General features: G+C 34.1%; 1 protein-coding gene across 19 annotated transcripts in view; it reads left to right on the plus strand.

Moving 5' to 3' along the window:
- Positions 1 to 15,762, plus strand: part of LOC5568502 (ensconsin) — a 458,662-nt gene that overhangs the window by 320,962 nt on the left and 121,938 nt on the right. Inside the window, exon 1 of one of the 19 annotated variants that reach the window (XM_021849244.1) lies at positions 14,156 to 14,173. The exons of the other annotated variants lie outside the window; for them this stretch is intronic. The gene's annotated coding sequence lies outside the window, so the exon portion shown is untranslated. Of the gene's footprint in view, positions 1 to 14,155; positions 14,174 to 15,762 lie in introns of those variants that run through there. 19 annotated transcript variants of the gene reach the window in all.

Here is a 15,762-nt window from a genome sequence, read left to right on the forward strand (position 1 = left end):
AACATGCTTGTTCGCTTCGATTTAGTATGGATTCACCTTTGGAAAACATTTTTATTGATTGTTGATTCTAAATACCGAATATTAGCACTTCTACAGGGTGTCTACTACCTGGAAAAACCTGGAAAACCTGGAATTATCAGGGAATTTTATTCAACCTGGAAAAATCCTGGAATTCTCAGGGAATTTTGGCTACACTCAGGGAAATTATTTTGAAGCAATAGTGCATGGTAGAATATGTCGTTTTTGTGAAACAAAATCTTTTCAATCAAAAAATTTTTGGCTGCGCCGCTATCAAAACGCTAGTTGACATGTTTAGTCCTTTTAACGATTTTTATTTATTCAACATAAACATGTTTAGTAGGGCGCGGCTTATTCTTCAAAAGCTCTCAAAACCAAAAATTCGTGTGCTTCACTGAATTCAAATCACATTATAAGAGAAACCTCAAAATCTGAGCCAAAAATATTAACATTTAAAGGTGGCGCAAGCGTTTTGAAGGTGAATTTTCAAGTTATAAAAAATGACCTTCAGTGAAGTAAACTTAACTTTGTTATTTTTCAACCAGTTTTGAAACTCTTAGCACCATTATCTTCCGAATTAAATTTATAAAAAATTTGTAGAACACCAAATTTGTCTAAAATCTAAAATAGTCTAAGTTAAAAATATTTTTATCCAAATTTTCCCTCATTTTACTAAAAATTATAAATCGATTCCGAATATTTTTACATGTTTTCAAAGCAAATTTAGTTAATAAATCTTCGAGCTGTTTAGTAGAATACCTATAAGTAGATGAAAAACCGAATTTAGTACTATACCATTTAATTCCACTAGAGTTTGTATCCTTTGACAGATACGCGTATTTCGACCTCAACTGTAAGGCCGTCTTCAGTGTCGTGTACTAGACTCGACTCTAGTACACGACACTGAAGACGGCCTTACAGTTGAGGTCGAAATACGCGTATCTGTCAAAGGATACAAACTCTAGTGGAATTAAATGGTATAGTACTAAATTCGGTTTTTCATCTACTTTCAAATTTAGTTGTTTTCAAACTGTTCATACAACACATTTTTCTAAAAAGATGGTTTTGACTTAGCTTTTCAACAAAAACTACCCAAAACATGATTTTTAATGAAAAAATCAAATATCTTTGGATTACTTAAATTTTTTCGCCGGAAATTGATTTTTTTCCTATAAAACTTAAATTTATAAAGCATCTTGCCTTAATCACGAGATGAAAAGTGCATATATTTTTCAACATATGCAGACATATGTTTGTTTCAAAATTATTTAAAAATAGACTTTGCAACAATTTTTAAAGTTTTAACAAATGAGAAAAACTAGTTTCAGCTTTAGATAATCTGCTTGCAGTAAATTCTGATGCAAAATTCTAGAAACTCAAGAGAAACCTACAAATACTATTATACGCATAGTTTTAACAAATGAGAAAAACTAGTTTCAGCTTTAGAGAATCTGCTTGCAGTAAATTCTGATGCAAAATTCTAGAAACTCAAGAGAAACCTACAAATACTATTATACAAATTATACAAATACTATTATTCCACAAGTTCTTAATGATATTTTTCTCAGACCCCGAGGAATGCTTCAGGAATTCTAGTAATTTTTCCAGTGATTTCTTCTGGAATACTTCCAGGAATGCTACCAACAATTTTTCAATTAATGCTTAAAAGAATTTCTTAAGAATTTGGCCCAGAGTTGCTAGAGCTTTCCACCGCTTCCACAAAAGTTTATTCCTGAGCTTAACAAAAAAAAACTTACAGTAATTTTCACAGAGATTATCCTGAAAAAAAAAACCTAGCGTTTATCACATGATTTTCCCACTGATTTTTTGCTTCTAGAAAGTTTCGCAGAGATCCTAAAGGAGCTCTTCCACTAAGATTTATTTCAGAGTTTTTGAAAAAAAAAAATGTTTTCGACATTTTTCCAAGAAACTCTATACTAATTTATACGCCTTTATTTTCCATTTATTCTAAGCTTTTTCATAAGGACTCTTTTTTTAATTTATTCACGATTACACTCAGGAATTGCTCCAAAAATCCTTCAGGCATTGTTCGGTGAAATCGGAGTTATAAACTTATAAACTTTTCCAAGAATATCTTGATAATTTTAACTTGCGATTTCTTATAAAATTTCTCCAGAAATTCTCTCGGCATTTCTCCATCAAAATATGATTCCTGTGGTTCCATTTCTTGAATAATTTTTCAAATGAAATTTTCATATCTCAATGAATTCTTCTCAACTTCATCACCAGTTAACACTATAGTAATTATTAAAATTATAACCTTTCCGAATTTCTTCAAAAACAAGACTGTAAGACTTTATTCAGAGATTGAAATGTTTTTTTTTTTTCAGTTATATTAGCAATTTACGAGGAGAATCTTAGAAAGCGCTTCATCAAGTATCCAAAATTTCGACATTCCTTGTGGATTTCTCAAAATTTTCTACAATAAATCTGACAAATTTCTTTGATCCTTTCCTGGAGACATCTCTTGATCTTTAAATACTTTATCAAAAAACTTGGAGGAATTTCTGAACGAGGTTAGAATTCTTGAAGATGATCTAAATCAATTTTTTGGAAAACTTGTAGATTCGTTGAATCATGAAACGATTATTGGACGGATTTCTGATCCTTAGAAAAATTCCAGATCGAGTTCATGAAGGTATCTAAAACGAAATTCTTGGCAGAATTACTCACAGAATTCGCTAAACATCACAAATCAAACTCCTGGAAATATTATCGGTGAAATATGTGAATAAAATTTACAGCACAACGAGCAATCGTAATGGCACGAGTACGTTTTTGATGTTCATAAAAGTGAATACCATTTTAGGGAAGTCTTTTTTTTTTTTTTTCTTAAGTTCAATCGTTGTTAATATCTGACTTTGATGATGACAGGCACTTTCAGATCATTTGATAATAATTCTTGGTTTTCGTGAAATTATTACAAAATAACCATTTTTTTTCTTGAGTTGTTTACACACGTAAAACAAACAGATATTTTTTGAAAATACTTTTCGTTACACTTTTTTTAAGTGTTTCAAAGCCAAACTCCTATCTTTGAAAACAAATGTTTAATCATCTAATATTAAAAATTCACCAAACACTTATGGATTTTTAATAATTTCTTGAACCTGGAATTATATTCCAGAACCTGGAAAAACCTGGAAATATCAGGGAATTCTATTTCTGTAAATAAGTAGACACCCTGTTCTAACTAGTGATCCATAATATGCACCAGGAAATGATTGTTTACCACAGTTATGGATCACTTCCAAAGAATGTAGATTTCTGCCATTTTAAGCATTAAATTCGACATTTTCAGATAATAGCACTTAGGATAAAACTAATAAAACATCAAGGTTTGTCAATTTTGTTTTTTAGCAGACAAAAATGGGTGGAAAACTTGGTGTGGAGCGAAAACAGTTCATGTCTCAGTTACTACAATGCAGTATCACAAGAAGAAGAGCATTTAACCCTTGTTTCCAGCTCTAACACTGCTATTTTTTGCAGTAATATGTGACACATTGTTAACTTTCGCCAAATCATGCAATACAGATGCATTGAGTTGAAAATCTCTTAATTTTGCGCACTGATCCACAATATGTCACAATTTGATCCATAATATAAACATTGATCCATAATATGGTTTTCAGAAACCGATACAATTTTTATTTTCTATGCAATCCTATGTAAATATTACACTCCAAACAGTTTACTAATCGAAGTTCCAATTTGAGAGGAATCAATTCGTGCTTTTAAATTACAATTTTGCGTTTTCCATCTCATTTTATTGAATTTTATAGATAGGACTCCACACTATTTGATCCATAACTGTGGGGTCATGGTACGTAAAATTTTCTGAAGAAAAAATGTAAACAATGATACCCTCTTTGGTCCCAGAACTGAAAAACAACTCAAAAAACTAAAAAAAGCCTATAAAACTAGAATTTTTATTATTTTTTAATGTAAAAAAAAAGTTTAAAGTCGTCTATTTTCTCTCAAAAGTTGAAGTCTTAATCTTTTATGGAAGTATTCATTCCATAAAAATCGGTTGAGCTGTCCAAAAGTTATGATTTTTTTTTAAATAAAAAATCTAATGTGCTGGGACCTACAGTGTTTGCCGGTAAAATATGACTGATTTTTTATTTTTAAAAAAATATATATCAAAAAATAAAAAACATACATCACTAAAAATTTGACAGTAAACGTAAAATTTTCTGAACTTTCTAAAAAAAATGAGAACAGCAATAGTCCCTTTGGTCCCAAGCAGGGTTCTGAATTATCGTATCAATGACGCAAAATCTACGATTTTTCGCACGTAAGGAGAATGCTTTTTCGCTTCCTCACGTGAATATCTTTTTTCGCTCACACCTATTTTCCCTAGAGTTACGATGGAGGATAACCGAAAATCATTCCACTCCGGGATAATTTCTTTTTCACCCCATCATATTTTCGCTCATCAACTTCTCCCGAGAATTATAACTATGTGGATAAACAAAAACTGGTGTCGCCGACGGGATTCGAACCTACAACATTGCTAAAAACAGCCGCGATGAGTACACGCTATCCATGCTACCACATCAACTTGACGAAAGCAGCAGTTAATTTGATGCATAAAAGCAACTGCTGCTTGTGGCGATGGACACATGAGAAGTTCTCCATGGAGAGGAGCATGATAAAATAAAATTCTCACAGCTGTGGAGTTGTGCCATTATCTATATTCGCTTTGTTTTGTAGACGGATAATTTCGCAAGGCAGCTTTTCGCTGAAAATTGTGGTGATGGAGAAATCCATTATCGTGAGAGTGAGTGAGAATTCGGAAGCTTGGTCCCAAGGCCTTCAAAACACGAAAAAACGAAAAAAAAATCATGTAAAAAAACAATTTTTATTAATTTTTTTTTATTTTTCTTGTAAAGTTAAAAACTTTAGCTTTCATTTCGTCCAAGAAAATTGAAAATCGGTCAAGCAGTTCAAAAGTAACAATTAAAAAATTGCGAAGTCGCGATTTAAATTGACATAGGCTCGAAAAATTCTTACGGTTTTTGTACTGCGATGCTGCTCCATCAGATATGAAATATATCTTTCTGATTTCTTTATCCTTATCAACGCGTAAAAAGTTAATCATTTTGGCAATGAACAAATTTACAGATACTGAGTCGTGTCTTAAATCTTCGGAAATTACAATAAAACTAAAATGTTCAATTTGCGTACTTCCATTGAAATAAATAACGAATGGATGAATTGTAGCTTGTTGTACGTTCCAGTGATGGAACTGCACTTCATCTTGCAATACAAAGCTATAGTTTTCAGAAAAATCACAAATGACTAAAAAATCACCTTCTTGTAATGTATTTTTCGTATTTTTTAAAAAGCGGGATTGCTCTGTTTCAATAAAGTCGTGAGGAATTAAACTTTCTAATTTCAAGCAAAACAATGACACAAACTCATCTACAGGTTTTACAATAGTTTCTAGGTCACACCTATCCGTGGTCACCCATTGCTCAAATGATAACTGATCAATATAATTTTCTTCAAACTCAGCGAATAAAGTATTTTCCAATGATGAAGAATCTGGACAATCCGAACAAGATCGTAGATAGCAATTTGATGTTGTATTTTCACACAAAAGACTACCAGTTAACATTTTAATATCCTTTGATAAATTGATTCTTTTCAAACTATGTAAGATTAGGTTAATATTTTCGTGTGTTGTGCACACACAAACATTATGTGTTCCTGAATTGTATACGCTGCTTTCAAAGTTCAATATCATCATTAATCGTTTTTGGATTGCTTGACGCTTTCCATCTTTTTTTACAGATACATAATCTTTTTGGCCAGGCATAGCTTTACTTACTTCATCGTCTTCAAAATATTGAATTATTTTTTCTTTTGTCTCATCTGTTAATGAAGTACTCGACCTAGCATTTTTGGTTGCAAGACAGTTATTTTTGAATTGTTTTGCCTCTTTTGCTGTATTTCTATTGGTTTTGAACTCATCAATGGCGTCTTGAATAGACCACGAGCTTGGCAGCATCGACAAAATCAATAATTTTTCTTTCCTTGTCGTGGCTAGATTCGAGAACCTTTCCTTCATATTCATAATTACCTCATCGTAGTCTGTATTTTCCACATCCTCAGGTCCTAATTTGAAGAGGTTTCTTCGTACAGCTTCGTTGATTTCACGGTATTTTTTCTCGGGATAATTGACGTAACCCATCTTCGTCCATTTAATCGGAGTCACTTTGATTCCAGCTATCCCTTCGTTGAAGCGTTCGATGTTGACCTTCTGGATGCACTCATCTTCTGATTGATTTGTTGAAACAGATGTCGCTGAAGGTACCGTGGCAAGACTATCTGCACTTGGTACTTCTGGTAACTCCTCAGTTGTTGTCGGTGCATCTAGTAATTCCTCAGTTGTTGTTGTTTTCGAACTTCCTGCAACCTGATCCACCGATGATGTACAGATTGCCCGTTTGTCAACGTTTAAATGGCAGGACGTACAAATGCGTAAATTTGTATTCAATGTAGACATTGGAGCATAACCAGCCGCTTTCAGTTTATCTATGGTGCTTTCGGTGAAATTTCGTAGCTCTTTCGAACACTTTTTTCTGCAAACGGCCTGCAACAATTGAGAAAGCGACTACTCATGTGGCTCGTTAGATTTTAATAAACAAAATCACTTTTAAGTTTTTACTGACTAGTTTGGTGTCGTTTGCTTGACTGAAGAAAAATTTTACAATTAAATCTTTTATAACCATAGTGGTAGTATATTTTTAGCTTTTTCGTGAGTATGTTCATGGTATGTACCTATCATGTTTTTGATGTTGTTGAAGTTACTCGCTTTCTCCCACATATGATTAACAAAGTCTATTCTCTACCAAGGCGGGTCTATACCCAGGTGTAATCAGATTTTAACTTTGTGGAGAAAACCAGCGCCGAGAAAACCGACCTGCTTTACGTATACTAGATCACCTGGGTATAGACCCGCCTTGTTCTCTACGTGGTAAACTTTTTGCAGGTAAACTAGTCGTATACCTGTACAGAAAACTTTTTTTGTAGCTTTTGTCTTCAATATTAGATTTCTTATAGGTTTCTTTTATCAAAAGGTTTCAACACTATTGAGAGAATTTTTCTTCAGTTACGTACAATAAAAAATATGACACTATCAAGACTTTAGATCACAACACTGGATCGCGTCTAACTTTCTAATAGATGCTATAATAGTTATGAATAATTAAATAAAATATCATGAAAACAACTTGTTAACCTCATGTGGTACCCTTAACAAAAAATTCAGCAACAAATTGCGGTCCTAAAAAAATTAACAATGAAAAAAAAATTTTTTTTTCACTAAGTGTCAAATTTGTGAAATATTTGAAATGTCATTACTTTTTTGTTTATTGGCTTACCATCACCAAATTTTTATGGTAGATAGCTAATATAATGGACCGTTTTCCCTCAAAAAATTACGTTGGTATTCCGATAGGGTTTTGAGATATTTGAGTGTTTGTGACAAAAATGATGTTTTTTAATGCAAAAAAAAATTTTTTTTTACTGTGTGTATTTTTTTGGAATCTTTATTTAGTTGTCTAACTTTGTTTCTTTAGTTGTCTAACAATCGAACGAACCGTTTTTGCTGTGCAGCTTTTTGAATATTTTTGAACCATTTTCACATACACCCTTTTGAAAAGTTTGTCGTGACTCAACTTGAAGATTTGATATCGGAAAATGGCGATTTAGATGGAACTGAAAAACTGTGCAAAGTTTCAGATATTTTTGAAATGGTCGATCAGAATCGACTTGCATGCCTCCGTGGAATCCCTCAACTACTGGATTATGTCAGTTATTAGGAAGCTTTCCTGAAAATTTCTTGCAAATTGTTTTTTATTTATTTTTTTAAGGTCTTTGACGTCCTGAATGGAAAGCCTAAAAAATCCGAAAAATGTTGAATTCTTCATGAGCTTGAACTGGGTTCGTACTGATCTGAATCGTTACACTTTTTGATTTCAATGCTGTGAAAGGTCTTTTTTTTCGTGACGCGATTTGTAGTCAAATCGTTGGTGGAATTTTAGAGAGATTACCAAATCACTGTAAACTTTTGGTGTAATCCTTGGTGAATTCTCCTAACCTTTAGTAAAAAAAATCGAACGAAATTTTTAAAGAACTCTTTATTGTCAGACTTTTTCTAGGTTATTTCCCAATTCTACCTACAAATTCATCAAGAAAACTGTCAAAAAGTTTATTAAGAGTTGGATTTTAGATATTTTTTTCTGATATACACTAGGACTTTGCAAGTTATCCATTAAATCTTACCAAATTCTGCCTAAAATCTAACAAGCAGTCTGCAAAGGCTCTCATCAATAGTTCAAGTATAGCACAAGAATTTAGCTTCAGCTTGAAATCTTCCAATTTTTCATATAAATCGAGAGGACAATTAAATTCGAATATCTACATAAAATTCACTAAATTTAATTGAAAATCCCATAAACATCTAACAGAGTATACCGTTCCGGACAGCTTTAAATTACTTTGTTTGCGAAAGATGTCACTTGAAATTTTTCAAAACTTGTTGTTCAAAAGTTCCCGATTTTAAGAATTTATGAAATACAATATTTAATTTGTTGTTTAATTTTGCTTTACATGAGCTGTCTGGAATTCTAATCAAAGTGGCCGTGATATGAAGCAAATGTAAGGTAGCGTTCAGAACAAGAATCATGAAAATGCATTTAGTTTTATAAAAAACATAAAAAACTAATTTCGTTAACTTTTAACTCCTTTTCGATATATTATTTATAAGAGTATTATTCTATTTTAGAATATCATAATAGTTTTTTGAAATCAGTTATAACGATGAATAACACAGTTTGTTATAATGAATCAAGGAGCTATGGCTTCCTACGGGTAACCATTCGAATTGTTTCAAATAAAATGGAAATATCCCTGCTAATTTCGCCGCAGGTAACTTCTATTCCATCTCTTCATCAACGGAAAATCCCAACAGAAAATCGTCAGAAAATGCACCTGCTTCTAGTAACATGTAACATATTATTTTTTCAACTGAACAATTGAATCAAACCCGACCGGTGGATTGCAACAGTATTGTAACAGATTTTGTTACTCGGTTAGCACGTTTTTTTCTTACAAGATATGTTATTATTTTGGTTGGTTAGTAGTTAAAATAAAAAAAAATATAACACAATTTCCTCCACACTAAACAAAATTAAAACAAAATATGTTAGAATTTAAATGAGTTACACTTTTACTCATTATGTTTCAAAATAAACAACATTATAACTCATTTTGTTATTTTCCATAACTCAATTATAACAAAATTTGTTTTAAGCAATTTTTCTCAATTTTTTTTAACAAATTGTTTTATAATTATATATTGATTTGGTCCAGTCTAATTTGGTGTAAAATTTATTAGGGTGATGTGCTAGTATCCATCGTATTAAGCATTGATCAGTGAGAACTGCAATTTTCCCAGTATTGCAGTGAATGATGCTGATACAAACCGATGCCAAACAGTTCTTTCTCAAAACGGCTTTAGCATTGTACAATAACATTTTGATAAATGTTGATCTCGTTTTGGAAATAATGCAATGAAAATGCATCTTACCGTATTCTCAATCCGTCGTATCGTTTTCAACTCCGTCGCAATCAGTTTCCAGATTCGTCTCACAACTTACGGCTCACTGTGTGTATTGAGTGGTTAAAACACAACTTATCAACGCTATAATAAAATGCTTTACTAGAATATATAGATCTACGGGCATCTCCCTCCGTTCCTTCAGCATGATGGAATATACTAATTTCCTTTAAAATTAATTGTTCGTTATCAAAATTCAGCCCGAACATATGAACACAATTCCTTTTGACCGTACAATTATGGCATTTGCTCACAGTACAGCGAAAACAACACAATCAAAGGAACCGTATTTTTACGTCGAGCGTCGCGCACACATTGATGCGCACAAGCTTTTTTTTTTCTCAGTACGACGGATTGAACTTTGTTTACATTCTCAATTATACGCGGCGGTTGAGGAAATTTAAAAAATTTGGTGATTTATTGAAGTTTTACGGCGTGTGATTGGAATGAAATCCTTCAGTGAAGAAGTACGAAGGTTTTCCATAGTGAAAATAAGTGCCCGGCGAAGAAAGTCACCCACGGGGGGCGGGAAGAAACTTGTGTTGGAAAGTGGTGTGGCTCAGTCGAGCGCTAAGCATTTCTCTCAAATCGTGTTCGTCCATGCTATTTCGGTGAAAAAGTGCAAAGTGGATAATTGAACTGAAGTTATTTACCGAAATACAGTAGTTTTATTGCATTTTTGGTGTACAAGTGTACAAACCATAACAGCTTTCATAAAATTACACTTGGATAATGAATCTATGTTGCAGGTAAGTTTGAATATCCGCCGTAGTGGAACATTTAAAGTTTGATACGACGAATAGTAGCGCTTACGACGAAGTAGAACAAAACCCTAATAAAATTGTTATTGGATTACGTTTCTCTAATGGATCCAAAAAGAGGGCAGAACCACTTGGGCACTTCCATGGTTCACTTTGGCATGGGGGGTTTTTCTCTTCTGAATTGTCTGAAACTTTGCAATAAGAAGCGCATCCATACGACGCATACTGTGACCAAATATGAGCTCTGTAGCTTTCGAAAAACCCCACTGCCGAAGTGAACCAAAAGTGCCAAGAATAGAATCTGGCTCCCTATGATGAATTGGAACGCTTATTCTTTGAATAGTAAAGAGGACGAGCTGTTTAATTTTCTTATAGCTAATAACATATAGTAGTTATTACTAAAACTTTTTTAAAACCTAGATCCAAATTAAAAAAATCCAAACTTTTTTGCTTATCGTAATAATTGACTGGATCCCCGTCATTTGGCATAAAGCCATTTGGCATAAAGTCATTTGGAATTACGCCATTTGGCATTAAGAACATTTGGTACAACGGTCATTCGGCATAATGGTCATTTGGCATAACACTTTCTGATCAAGAACAGTCATCTTACAGAAATTGACTCGAAGTAAGTCAATTTTTTATTGTCATTGGTGACTTTAATGCCAAAAATCGCTCATGGAATAATTCGCAAAGTAATTCCAACGGCAAACTTTTATGTGATGATTACTCTTCAGGATATTTCTCAATTCAATACCCTGATAGCGCTACTCGTTTTTCCTCTTCAAGAAACCCCCCTTTGATAGATTTGGTCTTAACCGATTCTAGTCACCTTTGTAGCACCTTTGTGATTACTCAAGCTAATTTTGATTCTAATCATGCTGACTGTGTTACAAAATCTGTTATAATTAATTGTTCGAGCTGTCAAATAAATTATTATACCCTTCCCTTTAATTGTGGCTAAAAATGTATATTCTTTAAATTATTAAATTAAATATCAGCTGTCACACAAGTGTTACATAATTCTCCTCATAATAAAACTTTCACGCATCTAAATCTCCCAACTTCGCATTCACCGACTGGTGTTTGCCAATTCCAAAACAAGCTCCACTATTATTCACACTCCATTTGCTTCATATTTTACCCCGTTTGGCGTAGCGGGGTGGCACCATAAACAAGTGAGCGAAAAATATTTAATAAAAAAAATCTCTCACCTCTCGAGCCAGTAATAACGAGCGATGGATGGCCGGCTAGCTGGTCATTTATTATTCGTTTCGCACCCCGATCCGATTCACGATTGCCTCTACAGGAGAGAGAGCCGCCTGCCAAACCAAGTGGATATTTATCGTTTTTTTTTTTTATTTGTTTGAGTGCAAATTTAGCGCCGAAGATTCATTGAACCCAAATGCATGTGGAAAAAAAAGATGCAACAAAGGAGTATAATGTCCAAGCTTGGGGTTCATTCATATCTCCAATCGAATGCAATGAAGAAAACTAACATTCAGGTGGTGATTGATGCGATTTTTGACACCTCTCGGCGCGAATGTGTCGATCAATTGCACTCATAGTCGTAGCCAGGATTTCCTTGGAAAATTCCAGCTTGGAAAAACGGCCCATCTGTATCGCTCCATGATCGGCAATGTTTGGCAAGTTGTTACAAGCTTGATAAATAACAGCAGCGAAGGAGAGCTACAAAGAGAGAGCGATGATAAAACCCATTTTTCATGATTGTTACATCGAGCGATAAGTGAGAGATTCTCTTAATTTTCTCAGGATTGAATCCCTGTCCAGGTGTAATTCCAGAACGATTTCAAGCGGGATCTCACGAAAAAAAATTCTTGAAAAAAATACAGAAAAAAATCCCGAAGGTGTCAATTTAGACCAATACTTGAAGGCCCCTCTCTGGTTACGCCCATGATTACAATTTATCAGTGGGGGAGGAAGTGGTCCTCTCGGTATTGATTACATTCGAAAATGTGCGTGGTTCGATCGATAACTGCGCATTATTTGCATCGATCGCATTCGATTCGTACGAGAAGAAAAGAGGCGGGTAGGGGTGGTTTGGAATCTGTTGAAAAAGTCGTTAAAATACCTCACAAACGGCCGTCTAATGGACGAACAGTCGTGGCGCTACTTCCTTTTGGAGAAAGGTCAATCACATTTCACCGAGAGCGCGTGGCTTTTAGGCGGTTGATGTTGATCATCATTATCATCGTCGTAATTTTCCAAAAGGACCTAGCTAACATTGAGATGCACTCTTTGTATACTCTATATCAATAACTGAGCCACATTAACCTCTTCTGTTGCATTTTTTGTATGAAACGCTAGCCAAGGACATTGTCTTTCGATCTATAGTGAAAAACTTCTCAATTTTTTTAGTATTACACTGTTATAGTCGAAGGCGAACGAGAGAGGAAATAATCTCTCATTGTTGCATAGGTCCTTTTGAATAATTACGCGAGTTATTTTGGTGTTCTCTGCACTCTAAAATTAATCAACACAATCGATGAGTGTGATAATGATAGTGCGAGAAGAGAGTTTTCATACAATAAGAAATATGAGTAATGGATCGTATACGTGATATGGTGGTATTGAAAAGTGTCGAAGCGCGAAGCGACTCGGTTTCAAGTTTCTTGCATTCGTTTAGTTTCGATGAGAAGTGAGAAGGAGAAGACATGTCGAAGTGTTGTCTGACACATGTTTCGGGGTTGTCTAACTGAAGGCGAATTTCTTACAGCATGTGTGCCTGAATGGGGAAACAGCATCGAGAGTGTGTCTTGCAGTTCGATTTTGATGCAATCAAAAACAAACGAACCTCGAACTCGTACTCAATATATAATAGTAAGGAAAATCGAAGCAAATTACGATTTGAAGTACGTATATTAGTCCCACACTTTTAATCCTTAGAACATTATTCGCGTTGGCTGAACAAAAAGATGCAGTTAACTAATTAATTATCTGTATAAATTTACTCCGTCTTACCTTACTACATATGTTCGTGGAATGAAAAATCAAACATTAAAAGAAAGTTTTGATTTTTATTAAAATTGTATCTCCTACGATTTTAATATTAAATGGTCAATTATCAAATTAACATATTTAAGTTACATACGATTAGACACAATTAACAACACATCAGATATATTCATATATCTTACACTTTAACATATGTGTAATATTGAAGTTAAGTATCCACAGTACGTGCAATCGGTCGCTAAGGGCGTAACCAGGATTTACATCAGGGAAACAACCTCAAAAGCATTATTTTACAGTTTTCTTGGGTTGTCAACGGTTTACACAATTCGCATCCTTTTTGAGTGATTATTTAAAGGATTTAATTCTCGCCTAACTTTTCAAAAAAACCTAAGTAACAATAAAAAATTATCTCCTCTCTCGCTCTTTTTCGATTATAACAGTTCAATACTAAAGCTTTTGAGAAGTTTTTCACTTTAGATCGAAAGACGATGTCGTCGGCTAGTGTTTCATTCAAATAAAAAACGCAACAGAAGAGGTTAATATGGCTCAGTTATTGATTGAAGAGATAGTAAACAAAGAGAACCTCTCAATGTTAGATAGGTTCTTTTAAACAGTTACGCATGAAAACCGACATTTATTCATCTTCTAATTTACTTCTTTTTTCTTCATTTCAGGTAAGTTCCGACTTCCATCCATCACCAGCAACTGGTGGATTGATGGTACACCTCATCTTAACGCTCTGATAAATGAAACCGATTCCTATCGCGTAAGTAATTTGAATAGCAGGCTCAAAACACCCACCCACCCACACATTGTTTCTTTCATCAATCCAACCAACGCGTGGAGCTGCACAGCGTGCAAATAAATTATAAACGCAAATTATCATTATTCTTCACGGGCGGCGCACCGACGACGATGCGTCAATTTATCGAACGCGCGATCCTTCGCCGCCGCGCGTATTTTATCTACATGACATTAGTCGGTGCGTTTCTCTCCTACACATGGGACATTGCACATAGGAGTACCTGGGCCAAATTGTTGGTCACAATTCGATTTTTGTTTTATCTTTTTACCTTTAATTTACAATTGAACGGATTGTTTTCCTGGCACAGTTGTTGAAAATGCTTTCACATATTATTTCGTTTCCTATATAATACATTGCAAACAAGTTAGAACACAAAATGAAAATCGCTCGAAAATTTAATTCAATTTCGAAAAGTTAACAAAATTGCGATTTTTTTCTGTTTAAGTGGTACAAAAGCTCGACCTTAGTAGAATGTTTGGGTGGTAGGTCATTTGGCATAAAGTCGTTTGGCATACAACCGTTTGGCTTAAAGTCGTTTGGCATAATGGTCATTTGGCATAAAGTCGTTTGGCATAATGGCTGTTTGGCATAATGAGTCTGAAACCAAGAATTTCTCAATTTTCGTTTTTACGTTTCTATTGAATCTTTCTGATGACACAAGGCTTGTTTTGGAGTCAATTGATACAAAATGGCACTCAATTCAACAATCATTCGCTCTTGAATAAATTTAAGCATATTAGGAAAGTTATTGCCAATAATGTTTTATTATTTATCCAGAAATTACCCTTCTTTCATATATTGATTCTTCTTTTGAGTTTCGCTATTGGAACAAATTTTTGCACTGAAGATTTTTATATATTTAGCACAAATCCTATAATTTGGGATACTTCTTTTAATTGTTCTATTTTTTTCCTAAATATGATGTAACCATTATTATAGGTATGAAAACTGTTGATTTTAAAGTTCAATAAATTTCTCCTTCTTTTATGCATAGGCAGTTCTTCGGAGTATTTTTATATACAACTGACAAAAGGGCGGCAATTGATAACATTGATCTGCTCAAATTATCAGCGAGAAGAGAAATCGATTACTGCAGTTACTTTGATGGGTTGTGCTACTTTTCCCCGAATGTCGTTTCCCCGAATGCCATTTCCCGAATATCCCGTTTCCTCAACTAGCCCACTCCCCCGGAAAATTTTTAGCACCCATAATTGTCGTAACTATATACATTTCAGGGGGGTGAACGAACTGACCATCTAATATGCACCCTTCTTTATTTAATTGGCGGTTCTTTCGAGTTTTACCGTCTTCAGCATTTTTGCCAACATGTGTATAGCCGAGAATGACAGAATACTTCCTTCTTTTGACTGTTTATCGTTCTTTCTCGTCACCACTTTTCGGGGGAACCAGTCATTGCCGGAATAATTTTTGGCCAATAAAACCTCAAGGGTACTCTATGTTATGAGAAGTAGAGACCCGTCACGAGTTTTGCAACAATTTTTGAAATTCTTAGCTCGGATAATCTCTGAACGAACACCATGCTTGTTTAG

The sequence above is a fragment of the Aedes aegypti genome, chromosome 3 (assembly GCF_002204515.2).
Source record: "Aedes aegypti strain LVP_AGWG chromosome 3, AaegL5.0 Primary Assembly, whole genome shotgun sequence".
In the NCBI taxonomy this organism is placed as follows: domain Eukaryota; kingdom Metazoa; phylum Arthropoda; class Insecta; order Diptera; family Culicidae; genus Aedes; species Aedes aegypti.